Below are 14060 nucleotides of genomic sequence, written 5' to 3'. Positions count from 1 at the left end.
AACGATCCCGCTTGCGAGATTCGAACTCATGACCTTCGGTCTCGCGTAACTAAAGCTTAATCTCGAGACCACTGAGATGGTATCCAATGTTGTTAATGTCTAACTTCCATCGATCCATAAATGACTTCTCAACCATTCATCTATTATCTGAGGTAGATATCTGTCTCTATCTGACACAGATTGGACTCCATTAGTCACGGCTTCTCACTAGAACTCTAAGAAATCATCTTGAAACCTGTCACTAGTGAACACATGATGATTATGATCAGAACGGGGTTTGTGGAGATTGTAGTAATTTTAATAGTTGAATTTAGTGCTTCCAGGTTTTCAATGGTGGTCGGGCTTACATTGATTCATGAATTCGACTTACTTATGTCTATTACTCCCATTGGTGCATAGGCCGCTAACCATCATTTTCCAACCCAATCTATCCTGAGCCTTCCTTTCTAGTTCTATTCAATTGTTTCTCATTCTTCTAATGTCTGTCTCCATTTCTTGACGTAATGAATCCAACTAAAATATTTCATAAAGCCGGTTGTTTTTGTCTGTCAAAACAGTTCCGACATTATTACAGTAGTGTATGGTATTTTACTTTGAATACATCTTTAGATTGTTTTATTAGTATTTACACATAGATACAAACATCTAACCTAATAAACTCATTTTATATTATTTGTTCAACCCACACGACAATAAAAATTATAAACCCGGATTAGGTTTTGTCTGACGTAACATACAGTGTACATCGTACGATGTACTTTTCAAGGTTTCTGAGTTGTTGGTTTCAGTGATGTAAACAGTTATGAGGCGTCAATCATTATAATTAACGAGAAATCTTTTTATGTAAGAAAGCTAATATTAACTAAGAATTTTCTAGCTTGTTCAAGTTATAATCAACTTTTGTTTACTGATCCTTTGATTTCTCTACGTACTTCGGATTATGAACAGTTGAACAGTGTTGTTGTAATGAGATTGTTATTAGGTTTTATAATATACAGTTTTATGAAATATATGAGACTGATTTATAAGTTAATGATAATGGAACTCATCACTATACATCAACTTCATAGACTATGAGAGGGCGTTTGACAGTGTGGACAAGAGAACTTCTTCGACACTATGGAGTTCCTGAGAAAATTATCAACATTATCCGGAGGAACTCATACGATGGACTACAGTGCAAAGTGGTGCATGGAGGCCAGATGACAGATGGATTCTAAGTAAGGACCGGAGTCAGACAAGATTGTTTAATCTCTCCCTTCCTTTTTCATCTGATGGATGACTGGATTATGAAAACCTCAACATCTGAGGGAAAGCACGGAATACAATGGACAGCTCAGAAGTGGTTAGACGATTTGGACTTCGCAGATGACCTAGCTCTCCTATCCCATACACACGAATAAATGCAGATGAAGACAACCAGTGTAGCAGCAGTCTCTGTATCAGTAGGCCCCAACATACACAAAGGTGAAAGCGAGATCCTCAAAAACAGCACGGAGAATACCGACCCAATCACACTTAATGGCGAAATTTTGGAAGATGTGGAATCTTTCACAAACCTGGACAGCATTATAGATTAACAAGGAGGATCGAACAGTTGTTTTGTGTTCCATATGTTCTGCAACTGTAAGAATGCTGTCCTTGCTTTGCTAATCTGTGCCTTCACATACTCATCAGATCCTCTTTGTTAATCGATAATGCTGTCCACGTACGTGGAATTTTCCACCTGTTCCAGAGTTTCTCCATCAAGTGTGATTGATTTGGTGTTCTCTGTGTTGTGTTTCAGGATCTTGCTTCAAATAACTTAATTTAGATATTTACCAACGATATTAAAGTAGATCCTAATTAAAACCAATATCCATCAAACAAATGTTTACTGTCTCAATTTATTAACGCAGTTTACAGTTCTATGACTGTTGGGGAGATAAGTCCTAATCTCCTGATTGTTAGGGAATAGGGCCAAGTTCACACATGTGACATGGGACGTTGTTTTTATTGAGAATCCTGAAATAGTACAAAAGTCACGCGATTCAAACAGGGTATTTATGTCATTTTCATCTCTTAAGCTTAAGTTAACAGTTTTACATTTAGAAGGGCTGTTCACATGATGAACATAAACTTTAATACACGTGATATAACATCCAATGCCATAGAAAGTTACACACATACAGTAAACCTTCACTATACTAACGTCCCTGAGCGACCGTTGAAGTGACTTAGAGTAGTTTTATCCACTTTATTCAATCAGAAAACCGGTAACAAAGAGTTACGACGGTCTAAATGATATCATCAACAATGAAGACGAAAGTTAGTAAATCTTCCTCAAATTGCTGGCAGAGGCTTTGAGGCCGTAACATTGATTCTGCCTCATTTATCGTTACGATGAAAGAATACCATGAGACTGTAGCGTGGTGTCGAGTCGCGGTTGACTATGAACACCGCTACAAAGAAACACGTGCCAAGTAGATCAGAAGGCGAAGGTCGAACGTAACCAAAGAAATCCATAAGATCCCCGAGAAGCCAAATATCAGAAGACAATTAATGGACCAAATCGAGATATATTCGCTGGCGATCTCGTGGCATCGAAAGGATACCGAGATCGTGCCAGGATACAAGCTTGGTTACAGAACGTAACCGAATTCGAGCGAAGTCACAATCAAAAGTGTAAGTAAAAGAATGGAAGCACAAAATAGCTGTCATTAGCACAGTCAAACAAAAGCACATTAAAACAAACACTGGTACAGTTGGTTATAATAATAATTGTTTTTATTAAACCAGTCGTGTTCTCGTGATAAATGTGAGTCACTACAAGACAAGTGGAAAGTGAGAATTCAGTTACTTCTTGGATTAGGAAAGAATTTCCATTGCACAGCAGATAATAATTATGGATTATCAATATTGTGTTCTTTGGCCTTCTACTTTTCCACTGAATGTGTGGCGTAAACTCACTTGGTATTGTTTACTTGGTGTTTAAGACTGTAATTGATCAGTCTCTCATTGGAATATGTACATACTGTGTGTATCGTCTTAAATCACAAGCACTATAAACAAAGATGGATAGTGGCTAACAATGGAATCCAAGACGCGCTTTTCGTCCTGTTTGAGACTCGTCAGTTGGATGTACCTGCACCTCAGAGTTAGTGTTCACTCCGGGATTCAAACCCAATAGCGTTCGCTTCAAACACCATTTCGTTATCCACTTAGCTACAGAGTCCTGATAACCACTCGCTTGTGCAATGGTGTGAAGTTTAGATTCATTTGATATTGTTTACTTGAATCTTCTCATTGAAGTTTAGGACTGCAAGTGATCAGTCTCTTATTGGGATATGTGCATCCTGTGCTAACTACCTCGTTATTGACTTAATTCAGAAGCATTATATTCAAAGAAAGGACGAAACGCGCATCCTGGATTCCACTGCTAGTCACTATCCATCTTTGTATATAAGCAGTTATATTATACACGAATATGATTTTTACAGTAAATATTGATTCTAGCAAATGCAAACAATGATTTGCTGATACCGTTCAAATTACTTTCTAGTAATCAACGGAAATTTATGGTTAAGTTTAAATTGTGACTTTAGAATTGTTATACTTATACATCACGCAAACTAAACTGTTATATCCTGACGAGAATAATAATGGTAACTGTTGGAAACCATTTCTGGAGTAATACTACACGTATATTCTTATTGTATAATTGCTAAATAGATACGTTATGCATATCTGTATTCTTCTCATTATAAGCTTTATTTTAACCCATAGACTATTATTATATCCTATGCCATTTCTGAGTTATGCCCAGTCTATTAATTACAGTCTCCCACATCCATGGCCACTTTTGGCTAGATCTCCTACAAACGTTGTTTCCTATTTTATGGTACGATGTGATCTATTTGATTTGTATAGAAACCCAGTAAGTTTGAAATACACGATTCATATTGCGGGGGCTGAGATTGGTGTTCTGAACTCAACAGACAAGGCTAGACAGGAAGAAGGAACGATAAAGACTCTAGGCTACTCGTACGAGTCTATGTGTCATTGATCCGGACGATAATTCACGGTTCTCTAATTAGCGGTATCATTACGTTATACATTGATAGGGCACGAGGCCACAAGTTATAACACAAACAAATTAGTAGTCATAATGTAGAATGATCTATTCAACTTGATCAGAATGAGTAACTAAGCAAATTACTGTGTATAATACAACATTTTATCAATCACAATATTCATCCACAGTCACATATCACACACAATCAATCAATTCCAATGAATAGATCAATGGTCCTAACACAAATCATCATTCAATTACATTCATTGAATGGGGACATAGTTCAGGATTATCAAACACACATATCGTTCTACTGATTACACTAATTCACATATTCCATACAACATGTGAATTGCACATGGTACGACATCATTATCATCCATTCGATAAATGAGTAGACAATTAATTGTAACGATCAACACAATACCGCAATCCACTACACTACACTACACTACACTACACTACACTACCTGGTCACATATGACAGCAATCAGTGTCATATATACTTCTTATCAAATTTGAAAACAAACCAAATTATATAATACAACATTCGATAGTATGGGATATCACACAAACTATCTGTCGTCTCTCCAATATTGGATCCAGTACTAAGTAAGTAGATTGTACAAACTACAAGGAAACATCTTGATTGGAGAATAATACTACTCATAACATTTTTGAAGTAGACACCCATAATGGGAACATATGTTACACCATATTGTGCTAATTTATTACTAACATCCACAACATCATCATTTTGTTATCGAAACAACCCTGTAACCAAGAGAAATGGAAAAAATGAATGAAGAAAATCTGATATAATCAAATCTTGTTTTCTTCAGACAGATAAACAAGGTCATTGTAAATTGACAACATTCGTTAGCTGGATAAAACGACAACCTAATCGCATATCATTCGTTGTTTACTTCAATGATTTTGAAATAATCGAAGGATATGGTGCCTGGACCAATTCGTTTCTTGAAGATGTGAAACTAGTACAACATGCTATTGGATTTATTAACAACGTTAACCTTGAAACTATTTTGTCTAATTCGTGATTGGTTTACCATTTTATCCAGCTAACGAATGTTGTCAATTTACAATGACCTTGTTTATCTGTCTGAAGAAAACAAGATTTGATTATATCAGATTTTCTTCATTCATTTTTCCATTTCTCTTGGTTACAGGGTTGTTTCGATAACAAAATGATGATGTTGTGGATGTTAGTAATAAATTAGCACAATATGGTGTAACATATGTTCCCATTATGGGTGTCTACTTCAAAAATGTTATGAGTAGTATTATTCTCCAATCAAGATGTTTCCTTGTAGTTTGTACAATCTACTTACTTAGTACTGGATCCAATATTGGAGAGACGACAGATAGTTTGTGTGATATCCCATACTATCGAATGTTGTATTATATAATTTGGTTTGTTTTCAAATTTGATAAGAAGTATATATGACACTGATTGCTGTCATATGTGACCAGGTAGTGTAGTGTAGTGTAGTGTAGTGTAGTGTAGTGTAGTGGATTGCGGTATTGTGTTGATCGTTACAATTAATTGTCTACTCATTTATCGAATGGATGATAATGATGTCGTACCATGTGCAATTCACATGTTGTATGGAATATGTGAATTAGTGTAATCAGTAGAACGATATGTGTGTTTGATAATCCTGAACTATGTCCCCATTCAATGAATGTAATTGAATGATGATTTGTGTTAGGACCATTGATCTATTCATTGGAATTGATTGATTGTGTGTGATATGTGACTGTGGATGAATATCAGGAAGTGCATAAGACACACATTGAGGAAAGCACTCAATTGAGTCATAGGGCAAGGCCTCACTTGGAATCCTGAAGGCCACATGAGAAGAGGAAGACCAAAGAATACATTACACAGAGAAATGGAGACACGTATGAAAAGAATGAACAACAATTGGATAGAACTAGAGAGGAAGACGCAGGACAAAGTGGGTTGGATAATTCTGGTCGGCAGCCTTTGATAGATTGGGGGTAACAGGCGTCAGTAAGTAAGTAAGTAAGTACTAAATTATGCTATTTTCCTAAATAAAATATTCCAGTCTACTAGAATACTTAATTTATGTATGACTTACTAAAAGATAATGTTTATGTTATTTTTTGATTGAGATCATGAACCGATTGATGTTAGACCACCACCACCACTGAAAACCTTGAAGCACTGGACGGCCATTTCGTCCTATTGTGGGATTCAATAATTTCATGCATCCATATTGGAAAATGGACATTTATGTACAACTCTACCCTTAATTTCACTGGTTGAAACCATGAGTCGATTGAAGCTAGACCACTATGGAAAACCTGGAAGTACTGGACGGCCGTTTTGTCCTAGTATGGGACTGGTCAGCAGTGCGCATCCACGATCCCGCACCCCTGCGAGATTCAAACCCAGGACCTATCAGTCTCACGCCAGGCACTTAACCAACTAGACCACTGAGCCGGCATCCAACGGTGTTAATGTCTAACTTCAACCAATCCACGAAGTTGCGCCACCGTACCCTGAGTTTTTTTTTTTCAAAATCTTTCAAATTTTCCCAATGGGGAAGATTGTAATTTATAAATAAACCAATGAAATGAAGGATAAGAAGTTTTGAATTTTCATATTAACTTCATTCATTCACATAATTTAATAGTATTTTAGTATTATAGGTTGTGTTAGTGAGTGGTGAAAATCCTTAATTGAATTCCTTAGTTCACCTTATTAATCTATAACTCCTTTTTTGACCCTTGTGAGTTGTCTCAAGGTCATTTTGTCGTCACCTAAAGGTCGTCTATAAATTAAGGTTTAACTGTTTATAAATTTTCATTAAATTTCATTCGTGGATTGGTTGAAGTTAGACATTAACATTGTTAGATATTGGCTGATTGATCTAGAGGTTAAGTGTTGACGCACGCGAGACCGAAGATCCTGACTTTTAGTCTCACTTCTGAGATTATGGATACACACTTCTCAGAAGTCCTACAATAAGACGGAACGGTCGTCCAGTAATTCCAGGTTTTCTATTGTGGTCTAGCTTTAATTGACTGATGAATTCAACTATTGAGCTTTATTTTATTGTTTTTGTTATCCAGCTAGAACTATTTATTCAGTTTCTATTTTGATCATATGTTTTTATCAGTAGGTAATTGATATTGTAATGAAAAATTATGGTGATCTAGCGTCAATTGACTCATGATCTAAACTATTGAAATTACTACAATCTTCACAAAACCCCTTCAGATACTAATCAACATATGGTCACTAGTGATGGTCTCCAAGAGGTATTTCCTGGAGTTCTTTTGAGAAGCAGTGACCAGTGGAGTTCAGTTGGGTTTGTTGTGAGATAGTAACTCACAGAAGACAATGATAGATGTGTCGCTCAATTTCGTGGATTAGTTGAAGTTAGACATTAACACCGTTGGATGCCGGCTCAGTGGTCTAGTGGTTAAGCGCTCGTGTGCGAGACCGATAGGTTCTGGGTTCAAGTCTCACGAGGCGGGATCGTGGTTATGCACTACCGAAAAGTCCCACACCGGGATGAAACGGCCATCCAGTGCTTCCAGGTTTTCCATAGTGATCTAGCTTTAATTGACTCATGAATCCAACTATTAAATTATTAAACTTCCATTTTGGTATAATTACTAGTTGGTCGATATCTCATGAAGAGATTCCCTAATAAGAGTCCTGGTTATATTTCTCTGCTTCCGTGTATACTGTTTCGGCTATTGCTAGCGTTCTAATCTTAGAACGATCATACGCCTCTGTTAACAAGGTTAACCTTCAGTTTGAAGTGAGATAAATCTTAACTCCTATTGGTCTGGATGTATGCCCTTCTTCTAGTCGAGCTTTCAGTTCAGTAGTAGAATACAATAGACACTAATGCAATAGTATATGCATCTCAAACGAATATGGTTTATGTAAATTAAGTATTAAACAGAAAAGTACCTCAAATAAGAGACCATAAGTTTCCAATGATCATGCTGTAATTGGTAGAAAATGAAACGAGAAGTACATGATTCAGGAATAGTTAAGTGTATCACAATAGTTGACAGACCTGAAGGAAGATTACAACATCGGGAATATATATATATATATATATATATATATATATATATATATATATATAATCTAGTTATCTAATGATTAGGTAACAAAAATATAAACAATAATTTTAGTTGGACACTCCATTTCAGTCATCGAACGCTATACGCACACATACGTCTTCTATGAACATACAACTGTAACTCATCACAATTTGACAGTTAGGAGAAGTAACTGAAATGAAGGTTAGATTGTTGAAATGAAATCGTTATTTGAAATTATATTGTTATATGTAGGGGGGTGTGGCGGTACTCATCTATTAAATTAACGGAAATATGTTTGAAAATGTTCCATGCCATAGATACACATTTATTATTGAAAAACGGATACTTGACTTCTATCTTTTATAATTGACAGATCTTTTAGGAATTTTTTACGGTTATCATCAAACTTTAACTTGGTAGATAATGCGCTTTTGGGTTTAAAAACAGTGAGGCTCTAATTTATGGATGAGCCAATCAGAGGCGTTTTAGAGATGCCAAGGTTACGGCGCCAACTTCAGTGCTTAATGCTAACGTACGCTCGGTCCACAGGGAATTTAGTACAAAAAGTGATAATTGAGAGGCTATAACAAATAAAACAGCGAGACTATAATTTGTGGACGAATCAATCAGGTATAAGATAACAGATCACGGATTTTAACGCGAAAGCCTTTCATTTATTTGGCTAAATAGATTTCTGGAACTGTAACTGATGTCAGTTTGTGATGAAAACCCTATATATAATTCCTAACTAAGGCAAATTAGGACAATTATTGAGAAATGGATAATAAAGACACCAGTAACACTGGCTGCAGTCAGGTAACACAATACATGTGAACGATTAGAGAGCGTACAGACTCCTATATATGCTCGGTTACATGCATCGTGTCGTTAACCCAAGTGGCATTTTGTGTACTCAACAATCGGAGTGCACACAAACAATATTGAAGCTATGTGGTCGGGACTGAAAGAGTTTTTGAGACTTTATCATGACTCCAGAAGTCGACTATTCTGTAGCCATATGGATGATTTCCTCTACTGCATGCATTACGAATTTAGAACCTCTGAACCTCTTTCTAACCTTGACAAGTTTTTAAACCATGTATAAGAAATGTATCCACTTTATTTCTTTGGTTTTGTATAACGTCTTTTTACTGTATACTGGCTGTTTGCTGATTGACTAGTACTTCTCAAGGTCACTTAAGATCTGTTCAAAGGTTGTCCATAAATTAGAGTCTCGCCTTTAAAGCTATATGTAATCAGTTCTAGTTTAACCATATACATCAATACTGATATATCAATACATATAATTGACGAATACCGAACATGACGTAACGCTCCTCCAACTCGTGATAGATGAGAAGATTTCAATGCATTTGTCGAAGGAGCACATTTGTTAACAGAGACTGAAGCATATCATTAGAGAAAAAACACAAACACATCTATAAAGTGATAGGTTTTGTCACGGTATGATATCAACTTTAAAAAAACGGCGGAAACAAGGTGGGAAGTAAATGATACGTCAATATTGGTTTTGACTAAGGGTGGAATTTTATGTATTCATTGATGAAACAGGAGTCTTCAAATAAAATGAAAACACTTGGTGTTAATATCAGATGGGTTTTTGTGGAGATTGTAGTAATTTCAATGGTTAAGATTATGAGTCAGTTGAAGCTAGACCACCATGGAAAACCTGGAAGCACTGGTGTTGTTTTACCTGTATCTTCCCATCGTTATTTAGGACTGTAATTGATCAGTCTCATGTTGGCATATGTGCATCCTGTGATAATTGCAGGTACGTCCAGCTGATAAGTCCCAAATAGGACGAAACGCTCGTCCTGGATTCCATTGCTAGCCACTATCCATCTTTGCTTAAAATGAAAACAGCTACTGAATCCTGTTAGTGGTAATCACTAGTTTTAACTACTTTTAATTCTTTAAGTAGTATAAACTATTCATATGCTTTTTATTAGATAGCATTTGAGAGCCGCTTGTGTGTTGATAGAAGAATGACGATTGTTATCTAAACCTAGTTCTTTTGAGAATGAAAGTTGGGAGTGGTGTTTATCAATATTCTGAGGTGACAAATAAAGTAATTAAGATAGGCAGATGTAAGACTTGACGAAGAAACAGGTCCGTTTAAGACTTTATTTATTCCAATATTTGAGATCATGAGTCAATTGAATCTAGACCATCACGGAAAACTTGGAAGTACTGAACGGCCGTTCGATGCCGGCTCAGTTGTCTGGAATTTAAGCGTTCACGCTCGCGAGACTGATATATCCTGAGTTCAAATCCCACAGTGCGGGATGGCGAATGTGCATTGCTGAGGAGTCTCACAATGCGACGAAATGGCCGTCCAGCGCTTCTAGGTTTTCCATGGTGGTCTAGCTTCAATTGACTCAGTTATTATATTACCATAATATCCACAAAAACCCCTTTCTGAAACTATGAGTTCATTTAAATTTTATTCATATTGGTTTAATTTTAGGTTGATATTAGCCATTGATTTACCTTTCATTCGAGGTACTTTAAAAAGTTAAGGAGCAATAGATAACTGTCTTGTCGTAATATAGAACTCCTTAGCAGTGTGCATCTACAATCCCACTTACAAGTGAACCTTGAACCTTCAATTCCTTCGGTCAATACTTAACTATTAAAAGAATGAGTTGGAAGGTAATGGTTTTTATATGAAGGGAATCTTCTAAGGAAACTTTCAATACCATGCATATATATAATTACTGTATTAACTAAGAAAATATGTTAAGAGTTATAAACTTGAAATATTATAAAGTATGTTTAATGAATAATTTTCTTTTGTCTTGAAGCTTTCATTTTACATTAACCCAGATAGTTCTTCTAATCCTTGACGATAAGTCGGATCATTTTTTCGTGCACCATACAATTGGACTTTGCTTATATCGACACGGCGAGAAGTTGATGGCATTCTTTGATTGTTTTGACTCCCTTTGTAACCAGCATACGACTGAGAACCTCGGAAGATAACTTTTCTTCGATCAGCTAACAAAAGGAATAGATACATATTTAGAATTCGAAGACTATTTAGATAGTTTACAAGTAATATGTAGATAATATAAAATACTCTTTATACAAATTCACCATTATTTGTAAGAAATTGGTCTTCCTTGTTATGCATATCTCTGACTAACTTAAATTAGCCTCTGTTGGATTGCATACTTCTCTGAATATCAACAATAGCCTAATATAAACTTTTGTAAATCATAATCATAGCAACTACTTTACCCCTTTAACAATTTTGTGACTATAGTACCTCACTGGCCGTATAGGTAACAAACATTAATGTTAAGGGAGACAGATCTTGGATTCTGTGCGTAGTGTGAACATTAACATCAAGTTCTAGATACACATAGCTGACGAATTTCCATATGGATGAAACGCTCATCCTAGTAAATTTGTATAACTAGTTTGTTAGTATCTTAAAGAGTATACACATAAATCGTTTGTATTAGGTTTTAAAATAAAAGTCAATAAACTACAATCTTATATATTTTACTCTTCAACAATGTCCATCCACGATCCCACTCGTACGATTTGAACCCAGTCCCTTCGGTTTCGCTCGTGAAATTTTAACCTTAATGGTGGTCTAATATTGATCGATACATAATATCAAGCAACAACTCGACAATCTCTACAACCCTATACTGATATTTAATCTCAATTTTACCAGTTAAGTCAATTGAATTAATAGTTAACTCAATTAATCACTAATTTGAAGAATATTCTTTGCAATGAGGGAAAATATTTGTAGTTGAAGGTGAAGACTATGAAGATGTTGAGTTCTTTGAGATGGGTTACTATTTCGTAAAACTCTTATTGTCTTTCTAGACAATATCGCCAGAACATATTTCTAAAAGAAGTAAGGGCCAGACTACAATTAATGGACGACCTTTGAGCAATGCTAAACTGACCTTGGGAGTGCCCACCTAATAACTAGGGTTAAATAATGGTTATAAACCGATGTGAGGATTAAGTACTATGATTTACAGTTGATGGTTAAGGTTAGGAATGAAATTTAGAGTTTCCATCGCGAACCGACATTGAAGTGAACAAGGACACCAGTGGGGACTTGTTAATAAAATCTAACGATCATAAAGTAAATGCTTAATTTGCAAAATGTCCATCGATTGTCTCAAAATGACTCAGACTTCATTGTTCTTGCATTTTCATACAAATTGCATTCTGTTTCGATTGTTTACTGTTCGATCATTTTGTCTCTGCTGTCAGACCTTCTATTCACGACCAACATCATCTACTACTTATGTCAATATAAGTAGTACACACCACAACACCAACTATAATGCCAAAACTCTATTTATCTAAATGGTTGAGTGAATTTCGCGTCAAAATCCGAGACCTGTTATCTTATACGTGATTGGTTCGTTCATAAATTGTAGTTTCATCGAAGTAAATGTTAGAATTTCTGTTCAACAAACTAACAGCCTCTTTTATTGACCTGGAACTCGATCTATTGTTCCGTGCACAATTATGAAAGATAGGTCAAAGAGTGCAGCAATTCTTCCATTCTGTAGCATATGGGTTTATTCAAATCAGATGGAGACACACAGAAGAGTTTGGCATTTAACCTTCTTGAGATGAATTTCATCTGGACAACTGATCATTAGATAAAACAAAAGTATATCAATCTAGCTGTAAAATCATTGTAATCTAACTAGCAAGCTTAACAACTCATTGAAGATGGTACTTGAATATTAATTTCATCTTATATCTTTCAATAATAAATCCTCATTTACTTATTACTTCAAACAAACACTCAAGCATCGATGTAACTAGACTATTCATTAAATGGTTTTCTCCGGTTATTGATTATGTACCGGAATTTATTTTTTATAGGGGTAACATTACTAGCCCTATAAACAATACTCTTCATTTATTGACGTCAGAAATCGACAGTGGCACTGGGAGGGCTCCAGTAAAAGTTCATACACTAACGACAATACCTTAGAATCATATGATAATTTACTCTTTTTTATTGAGGTTCGATTAAGGGAGTAACATTAGCATTTAGTATTTAGGGTTATCCAACCGATTTCTCTTTCATTTCTATTCACAATATACCTGGAGGTTGAGGGGAAAATATTCTTTTCTAATGAGACAATACATAGATAATTTCGTTTATCATCAAGGGTTATATCAAACGATTCTTTGTATCTTAATGAACTTAAGTTTTGTAGGTTGTATTCGTCACAAATGAACGTAAGATAGCATACCATTGATGATCATTGTTCACTGGAAAGTTATTCCACGTTATTTTGAAATCTTTTTGCGCATCACTATGTTTGGTATTTAAGTCTTACAATTCTTACATCTCACAAGCGGGATCGTGGATACTCATTGCCGAGGAGTCCCACAGTAGGACGAATGGCTATCCAGTGCTTCCAGGTTTTCAATAATGGTCTAACATCAATCGGTTCATGATCTCAATCAAAAACTTAATAATCTCCACAACTTCATACTGAAAAGAATTCATTGATTCATTTATTAAAGACAATATCTTTAGAACACTCAAATCTTGAATGACTTCCTTTAAGACATCAAAACACGATGTACATAATGTCATGTTACAAAAGTTAGAATTCGGTTAGTATTAAGAATTATACAAACATTACACTAGTTATAGCTTAATGGTCAGTTAATATAACTAGATTAAGTTTGATATAGTGGAGAAGATTTGTAGCTCAGGTGGATGATTTCGATGGGGGTTTTTTCTCTGAGCTGAATGATTTAGTCGTGGAGCTTTCATCGTTCTTGTAAACGACATCATCAGCACAAACTTCAGGTAGACTTCTACTTGAAAGTTCCACGACAAACCATCCAACTGAAAGAACAAAACTCC

This window comes from Schistosoma haematobium, chromosome 6, assembly GCF_000699445.3.
Source record: "Schistosoma haematobium chromosome 6, whole genome shotgun sequence".
Classification (NCBI taxonomy): domain Eukaryota; kingdom Metazoa; phylum Platyhelminthes; class Trematoda; order Strigeidida; family Schistosomatidae; genus Schistosoma; species Schistosoma haematobium.
This window is presented reverse-complemented; position numbering follows the sequence as displayed.